Source organism: Oryctolagus cuniculus, chromosome 17 (assembly GCF_051225735.1).
Source record: "Oryctolagus cuniculus isolate XC-2025 breed Fujian yellow rabbit chromosome 17, ASM5122573v1, whole genome shotgun sequence".
Taxonomy (NCBI): domain Eukaryota; kingdom Metazoa; phylum Chordata; class Mammalia; order Lagomorpha; family Leporidae; genus Oryctolagus; species Oryctolagus cuniculus.
In genome coordinates, this window is record NC_142883.1 from 68620071 (window position 1) to 68635901 (window position 15831).

A 15831-nucleotide genomic window follows, 5' to 3' on the forward strand; every position below is an offset into this window, starting at 1 on the left:
TGCTGAGCAGAACAAGGCCAGCCCCACAGGGAAAGATGTGGAGCCTGGGGCTGGAGTCACTGCTGGGTACAGGGACCCATGGCTGTGAGGGCCAGGTGGCTCCCTGAAGGACCATGTCCACCAAGGCCAGCGAGTGCACATCTGGTGTACTTCTTGTTGCTATCAGAAGATTGCCCACGTGTGATCTCCTCCTGAACCTTGCTGGCTATGAGGCCTCAGCCCCACGCATAACTCGGCTCGCCCCTTGGCTGCCTAGAATTAATCTCAGCACCAAGCACGATCCACAGCACTGCACGGTGCAGGACATGGCAGCGAGCATGGCCTCAAGGTCATGAAGGTCCAAAAGCCGCATCACTGACCCTGAGCCAAGCAACCTAAATGTGCTTGTCTCTCTTAACGCCTGCACACCAGCCTGCTTTCATGACCAACTTCATTGTGACGGAAGAAAAACATCAGTAAAACTGAAGAAAAAATGGGAAAAGCCACTGTAACAAAATCATGTGTGGAAATAGTGAAGGTGATAAACATCTATCCACTCAGGTTGATCAAGAAAAAGTGAAAATGCACAAATTATGAATGAAGAAAATAATGTGATATTAGTACAAATTCTTGAGATATGAATACAGATTTTCATGAAGAACCATGCTAACATAAGTAAAATAGACAAGTTCCTTGAAAGATAAACTCAGTCAAGAAGAAATTCACCACCTGTATTAACCAATATCTATAAAGCAAAATACAGTCAGAGTTACAAATCTTCCTAGAAAGCATCACCTGGCCCAGATACCTACACTGATGCATTCTTCCAAGTGTTTTAGAAGGAAATAAAAAATATAATTCTACATGCTTTTCAAAAGATGAGGAATACATCTGAACTAATCCTATAATGAAAATATTATCCTGAAAAACAAACACAGTGATTGAAAAAATCAACTTTCCTCATGAGCAATAATGTAAAAATCCAACCAAATTTTGAAATAATCAAGATATTCTCATATAGGTGAATGTATGAGTGAACTGTGTTGTATCATACAAAAAATAGTTTATTGCTAAAAGGAAATGGGCTAACAAATCATGAAAACACACAGAGGAATCTTTGGTGTATTACCAAGTAAAAGAAGTTGACGTGAACAATTATACGTGCTCATCACTATGTGACATTTCAGAATGGCACAATTATGAATCTAGTAAAAAGATTAGTTGTTGACAGGATTGTAGAGGGAAGAAATGGGTGACTAGGCAGATAAGATTTTAGAGTAATGAAATGCTGCATAATAAAATGATGGACACACATTATTATAACTTTGCATGAATTCATTAAGTTTTCAATACAAAATCCTAGTGTCAATTATGGATTTGAGGTGTTAATGATGTATCAAATGTAATCATAACAACTATACTACACTGGTCAGGTTCATATTAATAAGAGGAGTGACTATGCCACTGTGGCAGCAGATATTTTTGGAAAATTTCTGTACCTTCCTCTTAATTTTAATATGAACCGAAGATATCGCTAAAGATAAAATGTGTTAAAAATTTGGGACATCAGTCTCTCTCGGCTCGCCCCGTGCGCGGCTGGGCATGCTGCGCTCTCCTAAAGGTGGACCTCAAACTCTAGCAGCTCGAAGTCTGGGCCAACCTCCATGGCCAGGTCCCGGGACTGCTGGACTGGGACATGGGGAACGAGACCTTTCTGGCCTTCACCACATCGCACCTGCCTGTGGCCGAGCAGAACCTTGCCAGGTACAGGCTTCAAATAGTCGAACCACCAAGGTTACCTTTGGAGAAGAAGCCCCATGCTGACAGAGATGGTCCAGAGGTTGAGCCCAACCTGTGGATGTGGGTGAACCCCAAGATCGTGTACCCACCGGGAAAACTGGAAGCCCAAGGGACTAGCGAGAAGAAGGAACTGGCGGGCGCGGTCCCTCGCCCTTGGCTGCCCTGCCATCAGGAAGATGCCTGCTGCCCTGAGGCTGCAGGTCCGGTGCACTGTCGCCTTCCTCCCCCGAGCAGTCTCCATCGCCAAAGCACTTTTCGTCTTCCCCCAGCAGCTGGGAGCTCATGGAAGAGGAGGAGGCCGAGGACCAGGATGACAGCTCCTGTGTGGCTCTCCCGTCCCCTCACAAAAGGGCCCCCCTCCAGAGCCGGAGGCTTCAGCAAGCCAGCAGCCAGGAGGGGAGGCTCTGGCCCTGGCCCCTCTCAATTACTTCCACCTAATTGCCCTGGCATTAAGAAACAGTTCCCCCCGTGGCCTCAACATGCAGCAGATCTACAGTTTCACTCGACAACACTTTCCATTTTTCCGAATGGCTCCGGAAGGCTGGAAGAACACCATCCGCCACAACCTGTGTTTCCGAGACAGCTTTGAGAAAGTGCCGGTCAGTATGCAGGTCGCGGCCATCACCCCATCCCGCTCCTGCTTCTGGAAGTTGACTGAGGAGGGACGCCACCGCTTTGCTGAGGAGGCCTGCGCCCTGGCTGTCACCCAGCTGGAAAGTATCCAGCAGTGCATGAGCCAACCAGATATGATGCTCTTCCTCTTTGACCTCTGATGCCCCAAAGCGAGTCCCCTGCCTTATTAGTTGCCCCCAGCAGCCTTGTGTGGATATGTGTGTGTGGTCTCTGAAGATGGGGTGAAGGGCAGAGGTGCAGTTCCAGCTTGGGGTGGGGAGCAGCCCATGCATGCTACCAAGGCAGTGGGGCAGCTGCTGGTGTGCAGACCCAGATGCCACGCTTGTCTCAGAGGAGGAGAGTCCTCGCCCTTCGCCAGACCTGAGCGAGTGCTCATTTTCTGGATTTTGAAGATAATCATGGGAGATGCTGGCTTGTGGCAGGCAGCCCTGGGAGCACCACCTACTCGTTCAGCTAACATTGTTAAGCTTCTACTTAACGAACTCATAGGGCTTCAGGGCCCTGGGACAGTTTCTGCTCTGCACTGCGGTAGCTGAGACAGGGGTAAGGGCAGGTGCCATGGCAGCAGAGGGGGGCAGTTTTAGGGAGAGGCTACCTTTGTTTGGAAGTTTTGATCAATAAAGGGTAATATGAAGAAAAAATTTAGGACATCAAATTCAATCAATAAGCTAAATACATGACTAAACAGATGGGATATATTCCAGGAATGCAGGGCTTGTTTAACACTAACACAATGATTAGTTTTATTATGGTATTAATAATATGAAAGAGAAAAACTGCAGGGTTACTGTTATTTCACTCCTATTGGGGATGCCGGACACCCTGGTGCAAGACTCTCTCTCAGTATAGAAATAAAGGGCTGAGTCCAAGAGTGTGCAAAGCACAAGTGGATTTATTGCATAGAAAGGAGTACAGACTCCTGAGAGAGAGGAGGGGCTCAAAGCTGGGAGTCCATTATCAGAGGAGTGAGCCTGTTTTTGAGTTTTCAGTTTTAGCCTTTACCACTATCCATGGGATGCTTTTTTTTTTTTTTTTTTTTTGTGGGGGACATGCAGAGGTTCCTGTTTTAGGACTGCACCCTCTACTTGGGTCTACATTTGGCTGGTCCATTGGCCTGTATTCCAAAGGGCAGAACATCTTTGGCCCACATTGTGACATATGGTTGCTAGGCAGGGGGTCTTTGTTTAAGGTTCTGAACACACAAGCTTTTTGGTGAAAAAATTTTCTGTGGCTAAGGTAGGTGGGACTTGGCTCATGTGGGCCATCAGCATTAAATACCTCATCCTGTTTCATGGCCTGAACATGCAGGTGAGTGCCTGTGAGATGGGATAACTTCAGTCAGAGTAAAGGTAGGTCTCAAGATGGAATCTGAGTTCCTGTCACTGGTTTCTGCCCTTCCCAAGGCCTGAGGCAGCTTTCCTAGTCTATTCATGGCTGGGTAGGGGTGTCCAGTCCCTATAACTCCTCAGTGGATAGAGGCCTTTGACAAACTTAATCTTTCCTGACTTCACAAATCTCAGGAAACTTAAAATACAAGAGGACTTCATCAGCATAAGAAAGAGCATGGATAACAAACTCCAGAAAACATAATTAATGACAGAAATTAAAATACTTTACCTATAATATCAGAAACAAGATAATAATTTGTTTTCACTACTGTTATTCAATGTTGTAGTTACGATTCTAGTCAGTATGCTGAGGCAATAAAAATAAATAAAAGCAATCAAGTTGAAAGGAAGAAGTGAGGATCTCTATTCACAACAATGACCACATAATAGGGGTGCAAATTCTCCATCTTCAAACTCTCACTTGTAGGCCAGCTTCAGGCTTTAGTAATAAAGTTTTATTGGAACACAGATATGCTCATTAATTTACTTATCTATGGATGCTTTAATACTAAAGTGATAAAAAAGTTGTCACAAAAATTGTATTGTTACAAATCAGAAACATTTACTATCATTAGTAAGACAGTAGTTTAAGAGAGGAAACAACTGACAACCTTTGGTCTATACAAAAATTCTGATGCATAAGCCAAAATTGTAATGAGCAACAAATGAGTTTAGTGAAACTAGAAGATAAAAAAAATCAATACAGAAAAATAAAATACATTTCTATGTACCAGCAATAGTAATCAAAATTTTAGAATCACCACTATTTCATTTAAAATATAAAATATATATCTGATGAAATATTGACAGATCTACAAAAACAACTTAATATTCATATGAAATTAAATATTTCTAAGTGGAAAGAGACATTTTACTCAAAAAAAAATCAGGATTTATCTTAACATTACCTTATAGACTCAACAAAATCTCAATCCCCTTCCCAGCAAGCAATCTGATTATTTTTTAAAATAACATGCTGATATCAGCTCATGGGAAAGTAACTCTGAAAAAATTAATAAAATTGGAGAGATGACTATAAGAATTATAAATTTATACTAATCTAAAGTGTGACAGAAAAATGGAACACAAAAGAAGATCCATAAAAGATTGAAACACAGTGAACAGGTTTTCTACAGAGTCACAATTGCAATGCAGGGGAGAAAGTATAGTCTTTACAATTATTGTGCTGGCACAATATGATATTAATTTCCAAAAGAAATTTCCACTAACAAAAATGTAAAAAATTCATAACATATCTAACTGCAGTATGAAAACTATAATACTTGCAGGAAAAAATCATAGAAGATTTTTGTGAGTTTAAATTAAGCAAAGATTTCCTAGATATGACAAAAAATATAATCTATAATTGAACAAAAAGGATAAATTACCCTAGCATGTAGGCTCTTTGTGATTTTAACTTTTATTTCCCTGATGACTAGTGATCCTCAATTTTTTTTCATGTCTGTTGGTCATTTTTATTTCTTCCTTTGAAAAATGCTTGTTCATGCAATTTGTCCATTTTTTAACTAGAGTGTGTTTTGTTGTTACATTTCTTGAGCTCCTTATGTATTCTGGATATTAATCCTTTATTGGATGCATATTTTGCAAATATTTTCTCCCATTCTGTTGATTACCTCTTCATTTTGTTATTTCATTTTTTGCACAGCAACTTCTTGCATGATGTAATTTCATCTGCTTCTGGGATCTTACCCTAGAATTGTTTGCCTAGGCTGATGTGTTATAGACTTTCCTCTATGTTTTTCTCTAGTAATGTGATGTTTTGTGTATCAGGTTTAGATGCTTGATCCATTGTGAGTTGGATCAAACTGGTTTCAAACTTCAGCATGTGAAAATCCAACTTTCCAAATACCATTGTAGAAGAGGCTGAATTCATCTTTAAAGTATTATTTACTTACTTTCTTATTTATTTATTTAAAAGGCAGAGATACAGAGAGAAAAAGAGAGGGAGACAGAGAGAGAGACATACACACACAGAGAGAGAGAGAGACAGAGACAGAGAGAGATCTACTAATTCTCTCCCCAAATTGATTGGCTGCAACTGCCAGGGCTGGGACAGATCAAAGCCAGGAGCCTGGAGGCTCTTCTGGCTCTTCCACATGGGTGCAAGGGCCTAATGTGCATTAGCACAAAGGTGATTGGAAGTGAAACAGCTGGGGCTTGAATCGGCATCCTTATGGGATGCATAAACTGCAAGTGGAGGCTTAACCTTCTATGCCACACACAGTGCCAGCCCTGAAGAGACTGAATTCTACCAAACTTTAAAGGAAGGACCAATCCCCACTCTTATTCAAAACAATTGAAAGGCACAGAATCAATCCAAACCCATTCTTTGAGACCAGCATTACCTTAATTACAAAAGCAGAGAGATGCAATAAAAAAGAACTATACGCCAATATCCCTAGTGGATCCTGATGCAAAAATTCTCAATAAAATAGTATCAAATAGAGTCTAGCAATACATCAACAAGATTATCTACCCAAGGTAGAATTTATTGCAGGGATGCAGATTTACATATGTAAATCAATAAATGTGTTATTTAAAATCAACAAAATGAAAGATAAAGCCATATGATTATCTCAATAAATGCAGATAAACATTTGACAAAATATGACATCCTTTCGTGATAAAAATCTTTAAAAATTGGGTATAGAAGAAACACGCCTTGACACAATCAAAGCAATATATGACTAAACCACAGGCAGCATCATATTGAATGGGGAAAAGCTGGGATAAATTCCACTAAATCTGGAGCTAATGACAACCATTTTCACCATTATTTTCAATATACTTCTGGAAGTTTTAGTCAGAGACATTAGGCAAGAAAAAAAATCAAAGTGATAAGGAGGAAGTACAATAATCCCTGTTTGCAGTTGATATAATTCTTTATATAGAGAAACCAAAAGACTATTAGAAGGGCTGGCAGTGTGGTATAGCAGGTAAAGCCACAACCCAAAGTGCTGGCATCCCAGATGGGCTCTGGTTCGAGTCTTGGCTGTTCCACTTCCAATCCAGCTCTCTACTATTGCCTGGAAAAGCAGTAGAAGACAGCCCAAGTCCTTGGGCCCCTGTACCCATATGGGAGGCCTGGAAGAAACTCTGGCTCCTGGCTTCAGATCAGCACAGCTCTGGCTGTTGTGGCCATTTGGAGAGTCAACCAGCAGATGGAAGACCTCTCTCTGTCTCTCCCTCTCATTATTTATAAATCTACATCCCAAATAAATAAATACAGTCTTAAAAAAAAGAAAAAGAAATAAAAGACACAAAAATTGGGAAAATCTCACATGTTCATAGATTGGAAAAATTAATATCAAAATATCATACTACCCCAAGTAATTGATAGATTCAAAGCAATCCCAATTAAGACACCAAGGACATTCTTCACAATTATAAAAACATGATCCTAAAATTCATATGGAAAAATAGAAGACCCCAAATGCTTAAAGCAATCTTAAATAAAAATGAAGCTTGAGGCATCACAATACCAGATTTCAAGGCATACTAGAGGGCTGTTATTATTAAAACAGCCTGGTCTGGAACAAAAAAAGACATGTTGACCAATGAGACAGAAGAGAAACCCCAGAAATGAACTCACATATTGGCAACCAACTAATATTTGACAAGGGAAATAAAATCACTCCCTAGACAGAAAGATAGTTTGAAAAATGAAAGAGGAAGCTATTTTGGAGAAGAATTTTGTGTTCAGAACAATACTACTGACAGGTTACATAAAATGACATTGAAGAAATGACCTCTAATTTTATAGAAATAAGTGTTAACTTGGAGAGAACAAGCTTTGACAGGATCCTGAGATTGGAAATTACTGGAGTAAAGGGAGGTGATATTTAAGGCAGTGAGTAAAGGTATTACTGCTGAGTGACATAGTCATACATGATCAAATTTTCCTTCATCTGTGTTTTCTAATCCTTAAATAATAATTATGAATTATATTTGCAACAGTTCACAGTTTTTAAACTGTGAAATGAATATGTAGCACTAAAAGGCAGACCAAGGCACTAAATGATACATTTCTAAAGTTAGAGAAAAAAAGGACCTCTTGACAATTCCCATATATGCAGTATATGTACTAGTTATCATTTTGTTTAGACTTCTAATACCACAGAAAGATTGAAAAATCTCAAAGGCTCGGTACACATCATATAATTCTATACTAGTCAAAGATAAAAGTTCTTAATCATAACAAATTTTGAATTGTTTATAAAATAAGAGGAAAATGTAAAAAGTAACCTATTTTGTAATTAAAGTTTTGAAATTTTATTTCAACTCCCTCTTGAAAAATGCTGTGTTACACACATTGTTGTCTTTGAAATGGGTAATGGCATGCATGCATGGTATTCTGAACAGGAAGAGTCACTGCATTAGCAGTTCTTGTGGGCCAAATTCAGCTCCTCGCTGTTTTTGTAAGTAAATTTTTGTTGGAATACAACCACATCTATTTACTTATAGCCTATACATATTTTAGGCAACAACAGAGATATTATGGTTCATAAAGCATAAGGTATTTACTTTCTGGCTCTTTACAAAAAGGTTTGCCAGAACTAGGCTTAGAAGATCAAAGACCCTTTGATATGTTTTAAAAGGTTTTATCCATCATTCAGAAATGTTACAGAGTATGGAACATTGTACACAATCCCTCAACAATAGTCACAATAATTTGAGTGTCTATCATTTGAGCATTAATGCACTGGGAGCCAAACCCAAAAATCTCATGATTAGTCACTTTTTACAAACAGATCAGAAAGCCAGAGTAGCATGGGGCTTTTCTTTGTACATCAATAGATATCTCAAATATTAACTAAATTTATTAAGATGTGTCATCAAACCAAAGGCTTTAAATATATGGTAATGGTGTAATAATCAGTATACTATAGATCTATCCTCATTTTGAAAATGAATGCATTATACATTATTTTATTGATTGGCTATTAGACTACCTCCAACTTAATGATTTTGCAGTATCCTTAATGTTCTTAGTTACACATGTAATATATGTATGAAATATTTTAAGCAATGTAGGCCTTTTTATATTACATATATTGTCCCATTATGTTATATATAATACATTATAAATGGCTTTAACATAGATGTGAATATTAATGCATAATATTTCTTATTTTCTTTAGGATCAAATTCAAGGGAAATAGTTACAAGGTAGAAAGGATGATATATTTCAAATTTGAGCATATCTTACTAATGCACCCATTTAATTTACCAACAGTGTATGAGAATAAACTTCTTCATGTTTGTCAACCCAGTTATTGTTTTTCAATAAAGCATGATCATTATGACCAATATCATTATCAATATGAAAAAATAATAACTGATTAATAATTAATTTTGGTCATCTGTATGTTTTTATTAAAGTTTATTTGTTTATTTGAAAGATACAGAGAGAGAGAGGGAGAGACAGAGAGAGAGAGCTTCCACCCACTTTTTCACTCCTCTGATGGCTGCACTGGTTAGAGCTGCACCTGGCTGAAGCCAGGAGCCAAGATCTCCTTCAGAATGAGTGGCTGCCACATGGGTGGCAGGGGCCCAATTACTGGAATCATCTTTTACTGTTTTCCTTAGCCATTATCAAGGAGCTGAATCAGCAGTGGAGTAGTCAGGGGGCAGGGGATATGGCATAGGAGGTTATGTCTCCACCTGCAGGACAGACATCTCATATGGGCACCAGTTCAATTCCTGGCTGCTTCACTTCCCATCCAGTTCTCTGCTGATGACCAGAAAAGGCAATGAAAGATGGCCCATGTGCTTGGGCCCCTGCATACACTTGGGAGACCCAGAGGAAGATCTTAGATCCTAGCTTGGGATCATCCCAATTCTGACCATTGTGGCCATTTGGGGAATGAACCAGTGGACAAAAGGCCTCTCTCTCTGTAACTCTGCCTCTTAAATAAATAAATACATCTTGGCCGGCGTCGCGGCTCACTAGGCAAATCCTCCACCTTGCGGCACTGGCACACCGGGTTCTAGTCCCAGTTGGGGCACAGATTCTGTCCCGTTGCCTCTCTTCCAGGCCAGCTCTCTGCTGTGGCCAGGGAGTACAGTGGAGGATGGCCCAAGTCCTTGGGCGCTGCACCCCATGGGAGACTAGGAGAAGCACCTGGCTCCTGGCTTCGGATCAGCGCCGTGCACTGGCTGCCGTGCGCCGGCCGTGGCAGCCATTGGAGGGTGAACCAACAGCAAAAGGAAGACCTTTCTCTCTGTCTCTCTCTCTCACTGTCCACTCTGCCTGTCAAAAAAAATAAAAAAATAAAAATAAATAAAATAAATAAATCTTAAAAATATGTAGAAAAAAGAACTGGGGCAGCCAGGATACAAACTGGCACCCATATGCATTGCAGATATCATAGATGGTGGCTTTGCTATGACACTAAGTTGACCTCTCCTTTATGTTTTTATTTTTAACAATTTAAACCTCTTTAAATTGTGAAGTTCATAGTACAAACTACAAATGTCTTTAGATGTTTTCACATGTTTGTTCTGGCTTAACTTGCAGCTTGCATGTAGCAAATTTTAATTCTTAAAACTTGAGAGCCATAATGAAATAGATCTGCTATGACCTTTTTTATGAAATGAATTTTTCATTCCATAAACTCCACATTTTTCAGGATTTTTACAACTGTTGTTAACCTGTTTATATTTTCATAGTATGAAATCATTGGTGTTCAATATTTGCTTTTCTTGAGTTCAAACCTAAATATTTGGAGAAAGAAAATTTATTATGGCAAATTAGGTACAGTTTTTATGCTTGAGATATTTATGTGTGTTATGTGTATTCTAAATAGTACAGCTTCATGCCTCCTGCTTTTGAAGCAGTGTATGGTGAGCACTTGAGAGAGACTATTAAGTGTTTGAATGTGTATTTTAATATAAATATGTAACTTCCATTTCACTCCATGTAGCTAAGTGATAATTCACATGTGTGGTTATCCTATTAATAGTGGGCTTTATAATTCTTTGAACCATTCATAAATAATAAATTTGTACTTCTCCATATTACTAATGCTTACTTCTCTTATAGTTATTCCTGTTTTGTAAACACCAAACACATAAACTGTTTTCTTGTTGCTTTAATTTTACATTCTTATGTAACATTTGATGCATACAAAAGAGTACAGTTGATATGTTGAGATATAAAGCACAAGTTAGCACTCTGAACCCATCACTTGAGATCAGCACTGTATTTGCTTTGGCCAACTGCTTGTTCTCTTATTATATATAATATGTATATACATATATAAAATATAATTCATGTATATAAATTTATGTGTGTAAATATATGTGTATAAATAAAATATACCATATATATGCATATAAGTATATTTATGTAATATGTATAAAAACCTCATTGCATTGGGAAAAAATTTCTTAACTGACATTGATTTTCTGTTTATTTCTATTTTACTAAGCTGGCATGGAAAGGGATCTCAGTATTTATCCATTCCTCCCTTTATTGGCCCTTACCAGGAGTGATGTATTTGTAAAGCAAAAGCTGCATTCTCACCTGCAAACATAAAATGAAGCATGAAAGGAATCTTTTCTGTAATGGAAACAAGTCTGGGAGACATCTGCTGGAAAGGAATGAAAAGCACAAGTGAGTTCCATCTCTCACAGAATCCAGTGGGTTTTACCACTTGAAATGCTCAGTTTTCATGAACTTACAATGTCAGCAGCAAACAAATGAGAACATCAGCCACAACACCCATTTTATACTATATCAATTTGTGCGGGATGGAAATTTCAAAGTGTATTTTTGTCAAAACAAAGTTGCTACCAAAATTGTTCTTAAACATCTAAAAAGGAAACCATCTAAAATCTTGAATTGTGTGTTTAAAATAAATATTTGGGTGAATTTTTACAATCTGCAATTCGGTTACTCTGGGCAAGTATAATAAATCCCTGTAATTCCATAGCACATGGTTTCAGATCAACACAAAACCAGAAAATTAAACAGCCATGTACACATCAGTAAATCCATTCAAGAAAATGGCCAGGCATGGAGCAGGGAGACACCAGGACCCTGTCTTGCAACACAGACTTGGGCACATAGGAAAATCTGTAGGCAGGGTCTGGCAAGATGAGGCATCCCCCAGCTGCAGGGACCTGCTGGGAGGCCCAGATACCACGGCAGCCCTGAGAGTTGTTGCATCTAATCTCAGAGCCTGGACCACACTGCTGACCTTGGTGCCTCAGCTCCAGCCTCTGAGGTGGCTGGCCCACAAGGTGGCTGACAGTCCAGGGCGTGTCCTGTGTTCCCCAGGCCAACCCACCTCCCAAAGCCAATGCACCACTGAAGCCCAACCCTGCATGGGGCTTCACTTTGATGTGGCCAAGAGGAGAGGGCCTCTGTGCACCCAGCACCACCCAGAATGTGAAAATCTCAGAGCCACTTTGCAGATCCACCTCTAATCATGGCTTTGCTGCCAAGATCCACAGGCAGTGGCCAGAAACCACAAACCTGACCAGAGGCACAAATGCCCTCTGACCCAAGCCCTGGAGCTGGGTAGAGGGCAAGGAGAGGAACCTCTGAGTGCTGCTGGCCACGCTGCCCAAGCTGCCCATGCTACAGTGGAACTGGGCAGGCAGCCCCTGGGTGCTGTGACTACATGAGAGGCGGGGAAGAAGCAGTGGTGCTGCATCCTGCTGGTTATGAGCTGGACATGGCCACGGGGCAGCTGAAGGAGCCACTGGTCAGAGAGCTCTGCAATACCTGGTGAGAGTTCCAGAACCAGAGCACCTGGCCCCTCTTCCAGGCTGATAATGGTGGTGAGTGCACCAGGCTCTGGAGGCTGAGGGCTGCCAGTCTGAGTGTGGCAATGCCAGCAGCAGGGCTTTTGAGTGTCCTTCCCTCCATCAGCCAAGGACTCAAGGAGAAAGCATTCACACTCGTGCGTGTTGTCCTATTTTCCTTTTCCCTGCCCCAAGCAGAGGTGCGGGTTGCTCTCTTCACTTCTCAAGCTAGGGATCACCCCCTTCTGGGGGCCCCTCACCACTCAGGGTGTAATGTGCCTCATGACCATCAACATATCACTGAATGGTTTTCTTATGGAAAAGCTGCAGGAGCCCAAGGAGAAGCAGACAGGCTTTCTTTTAAGGATTTCAAAAGGTAGATTTGGTTTGTCATGTTCTTGCAGTAGCTGATCATCTTCCTATATCTTGGTTGAAAGAAATATCAGAATTGGCATTAACTGAAAAATGCAAATATTTTTAAACTAAAAGATTAGTATGCTTCAGGGATAGCTGTTTTATTAATTTCATGTTACCATAGTAAAATATATCTTCTTTTAAACACAAAAAAATCAAAAGCCTTTCAATGATGGCATGCCATCATTTGCTAGCACATCCTAATCTCAGAAGTATATGAAAAGTTCACATCTTAGACTGGAAAATGTTAATTTGTATTGAAATGTCATGAAACTTTGAATAATAAGAATGATGTAATATTTATGGGGATTTTAAGCTTGAGTGTTTGAAAGTGGAATGTTTTTGCTTGTTCTGAGTTTGGCTATGACTCTGGTTTTAATTATCCATGTGCTATTGTTTGCTGGAGTTTATATGTAATTCTTTCATTAATATATTTCAACAAACCATGCTTTTTTCTCCCAAACTTTTCGCTACTCATTGTTTCCATTAGTTTCATTCCTATTCTTTATGATCCATTTTTTTTTTCACTGATCCAGTTTTACTCTGTAGGTCATATTTCCCCCATTTTTATACTCTCAATCACTATGCTAGTTGCGGTAACAATTTTCCATCCCTTTTGTGTGTTGTCACAGTAATTCTTAAATAGTATTTCTCTCTTCTGATTTCTAAAAAAATTAACTGTCTTCTCTGTTTAAATATTTTTAATCATTTATGTTATACAAAGGTTAAAATTCCTTAAAATGCCATGAGGTTTTTTATTTTCTAATTTTATATTTGCTCTATTTCATTGTTATTTCAGGAACTGTGAAGGGAGTGCATGGCAATTTGTTTTGAATTATTATTTTCTGGGATTTTGTCTTAGCTCCGGTGTCTTATTGACTCACTTTTCTTGACCACTTGTGTATCTTCTCCTTAGTTATCAAAGATAGCAATAGCCTTGATCTCTTTTTAAGCAAGAAAAGAAAAGCATTAAAAGACAGAGCATGTAGTTCACTTGGTCAGATGACCACCTGTGGTTTGTCTTGGTCTTTGTGTACAATTCTGTTTGCTCATTAATTTCTTTATCTTCCCAGAACTCAGCAAAAGAGTGATTCCATAACCATGTTCCTGTATTGATTGGGACTCAGAGTAAGGAAGAAGAGAAGTGGAGGGGTTCAAGAAGCTAATGTTAAATGCTGTGTAGGTAAAAGATGCTGGGAAGTTCTCTAACCAAGCAGATTATTCCATATGTAAGGCTATAGGGATTGTAAGTAACTGTAGAATACTTTGCACAATATATCAAGTTCTGTACTATCATGATCAGTATAAGATGTAAAAGCACTTATTTTCTGTGTGTCTGTATGTAAATAAATTCTGATAGATTAATTAACATTCATATATTTTATAGAATTACTTCATCAATTTATTTTAAAGAAGCATCATTTTTGGGGCCAGCGCTGTGGCTCAGTGGGTTGACACCCTGGCCTGGAGCACCGGCATCCCATGTGTGCACTGGTTCTAGTCCCAGCTGCTCTTCTTCCAGTCTGGCTCTCTGCTGTGGCCTAGGATGGCAGTGGAGGATGGCTCAAGTCCTTGGGCCCCTGTACCCATGTGGGAGACCTGGAGGAGGCTCCTGGCTCCTGGCTTTGGATTGGCAATAGCACCGGCCATTGCAGTCATGTAGGGAGTGAGCCAGTGGATGGAAGACCTCTTTCTCTCTGTCTCTACCTCTGTCTGTGGCTCTGTCTTTCAAATAAACAGAATAAATCTTAAAAAAAAAAGAAACATCATTTTCACTTGTATGGAAAGGGGAATAACTGTTGTACAGTGAAAAGGAAATTCATTCATCAATGAAACATAAAAATATTCAGAAATCATTTACTGGAATATTGTATGTTGTTATGTGTTTGATTATAGATGACACAAATACACCGTCTATATTCTGTTTTGCTTAAAATTTCTGCATGTGTGACTTTATTTTTACCTTATAACCCCAATTATTTTGGTATCATAAGATGGAAAATGAGTTCTATATTGGCCAGGACATGCTTAGTTTTCCAGTTCTAAATATTCAAATGTTATAAATAACTTTAGAAATAAATATATTTATTTACTATACTAATGCCTTTCCAAAAATTTTGTAAACCTCTATCTTCTTTTGTATATACTGATAATACCTCTGCTACGCTACTGGAATTTACAGCTTTGTGTAATGCTGAAGAACTGAAACTGTCTTGTTCATGGCTTAAAGGACTAAGCACGGCAACTTTACTGGAAGCAAGGTATATACCCTACATACATTATATGACTCTTGCAAAAGCATGTATTGATATGGAAAAGTCAAGTAAGTGTGAATTATGATGCTTTCTTAGGTGAAAAGAAGTCAATAAATGCTAATGATTTAACAGTCACAGACATTTAGAATTAGAGGGATCTTAGAATGCAGCAATTAATTTTTATGAGAACATTTATGCATTTATTTTTGATATAAGGTCAAAATATTTTATTGAGTATAAAGTTAGTGGTGAGAAAATTTAGACTATTTTCATAAATGTAGAAATTTCATATTAGGCTTCTTAATGTCAATTTGCATTTTAAAGCTTATCACCTAGTATATTTCTGTTATTATTCAATACTAACAATAATACCTAATACTTATTCTATGTGCTAAATAACGTACTTGGTCTCCTGTGCCCAGAAGAAGCTGCTGGCTCCTAGCTTCAGACAGGCCCAGCTCTGTCCATTGAAGCTATTTGTTGAATGAACCAGTAGATAGAGTCAGTTTGTCTGTCTGTCTGTCTGTCTCTCATAATAATAATAATAAAATTAAAAAGTTGTATTCTATCTATTTGAATAGCAGAGT

The 15831-nt window shown here is 39.0% G+C and overlaps 1 pseudogene; it reads left to right on the forward strand.

The window, feature by feature from the left end:
• The first annotated feature begins 1439 nt into the window (after positions 1-1439).
• Positions 1440-2838, forward strand: LOC138843355 (forkhead box protein R1 pseudogene; annotated as a pseudogene).
• Positions 2839-15831: the final 12993 nt, after the last annotated feature.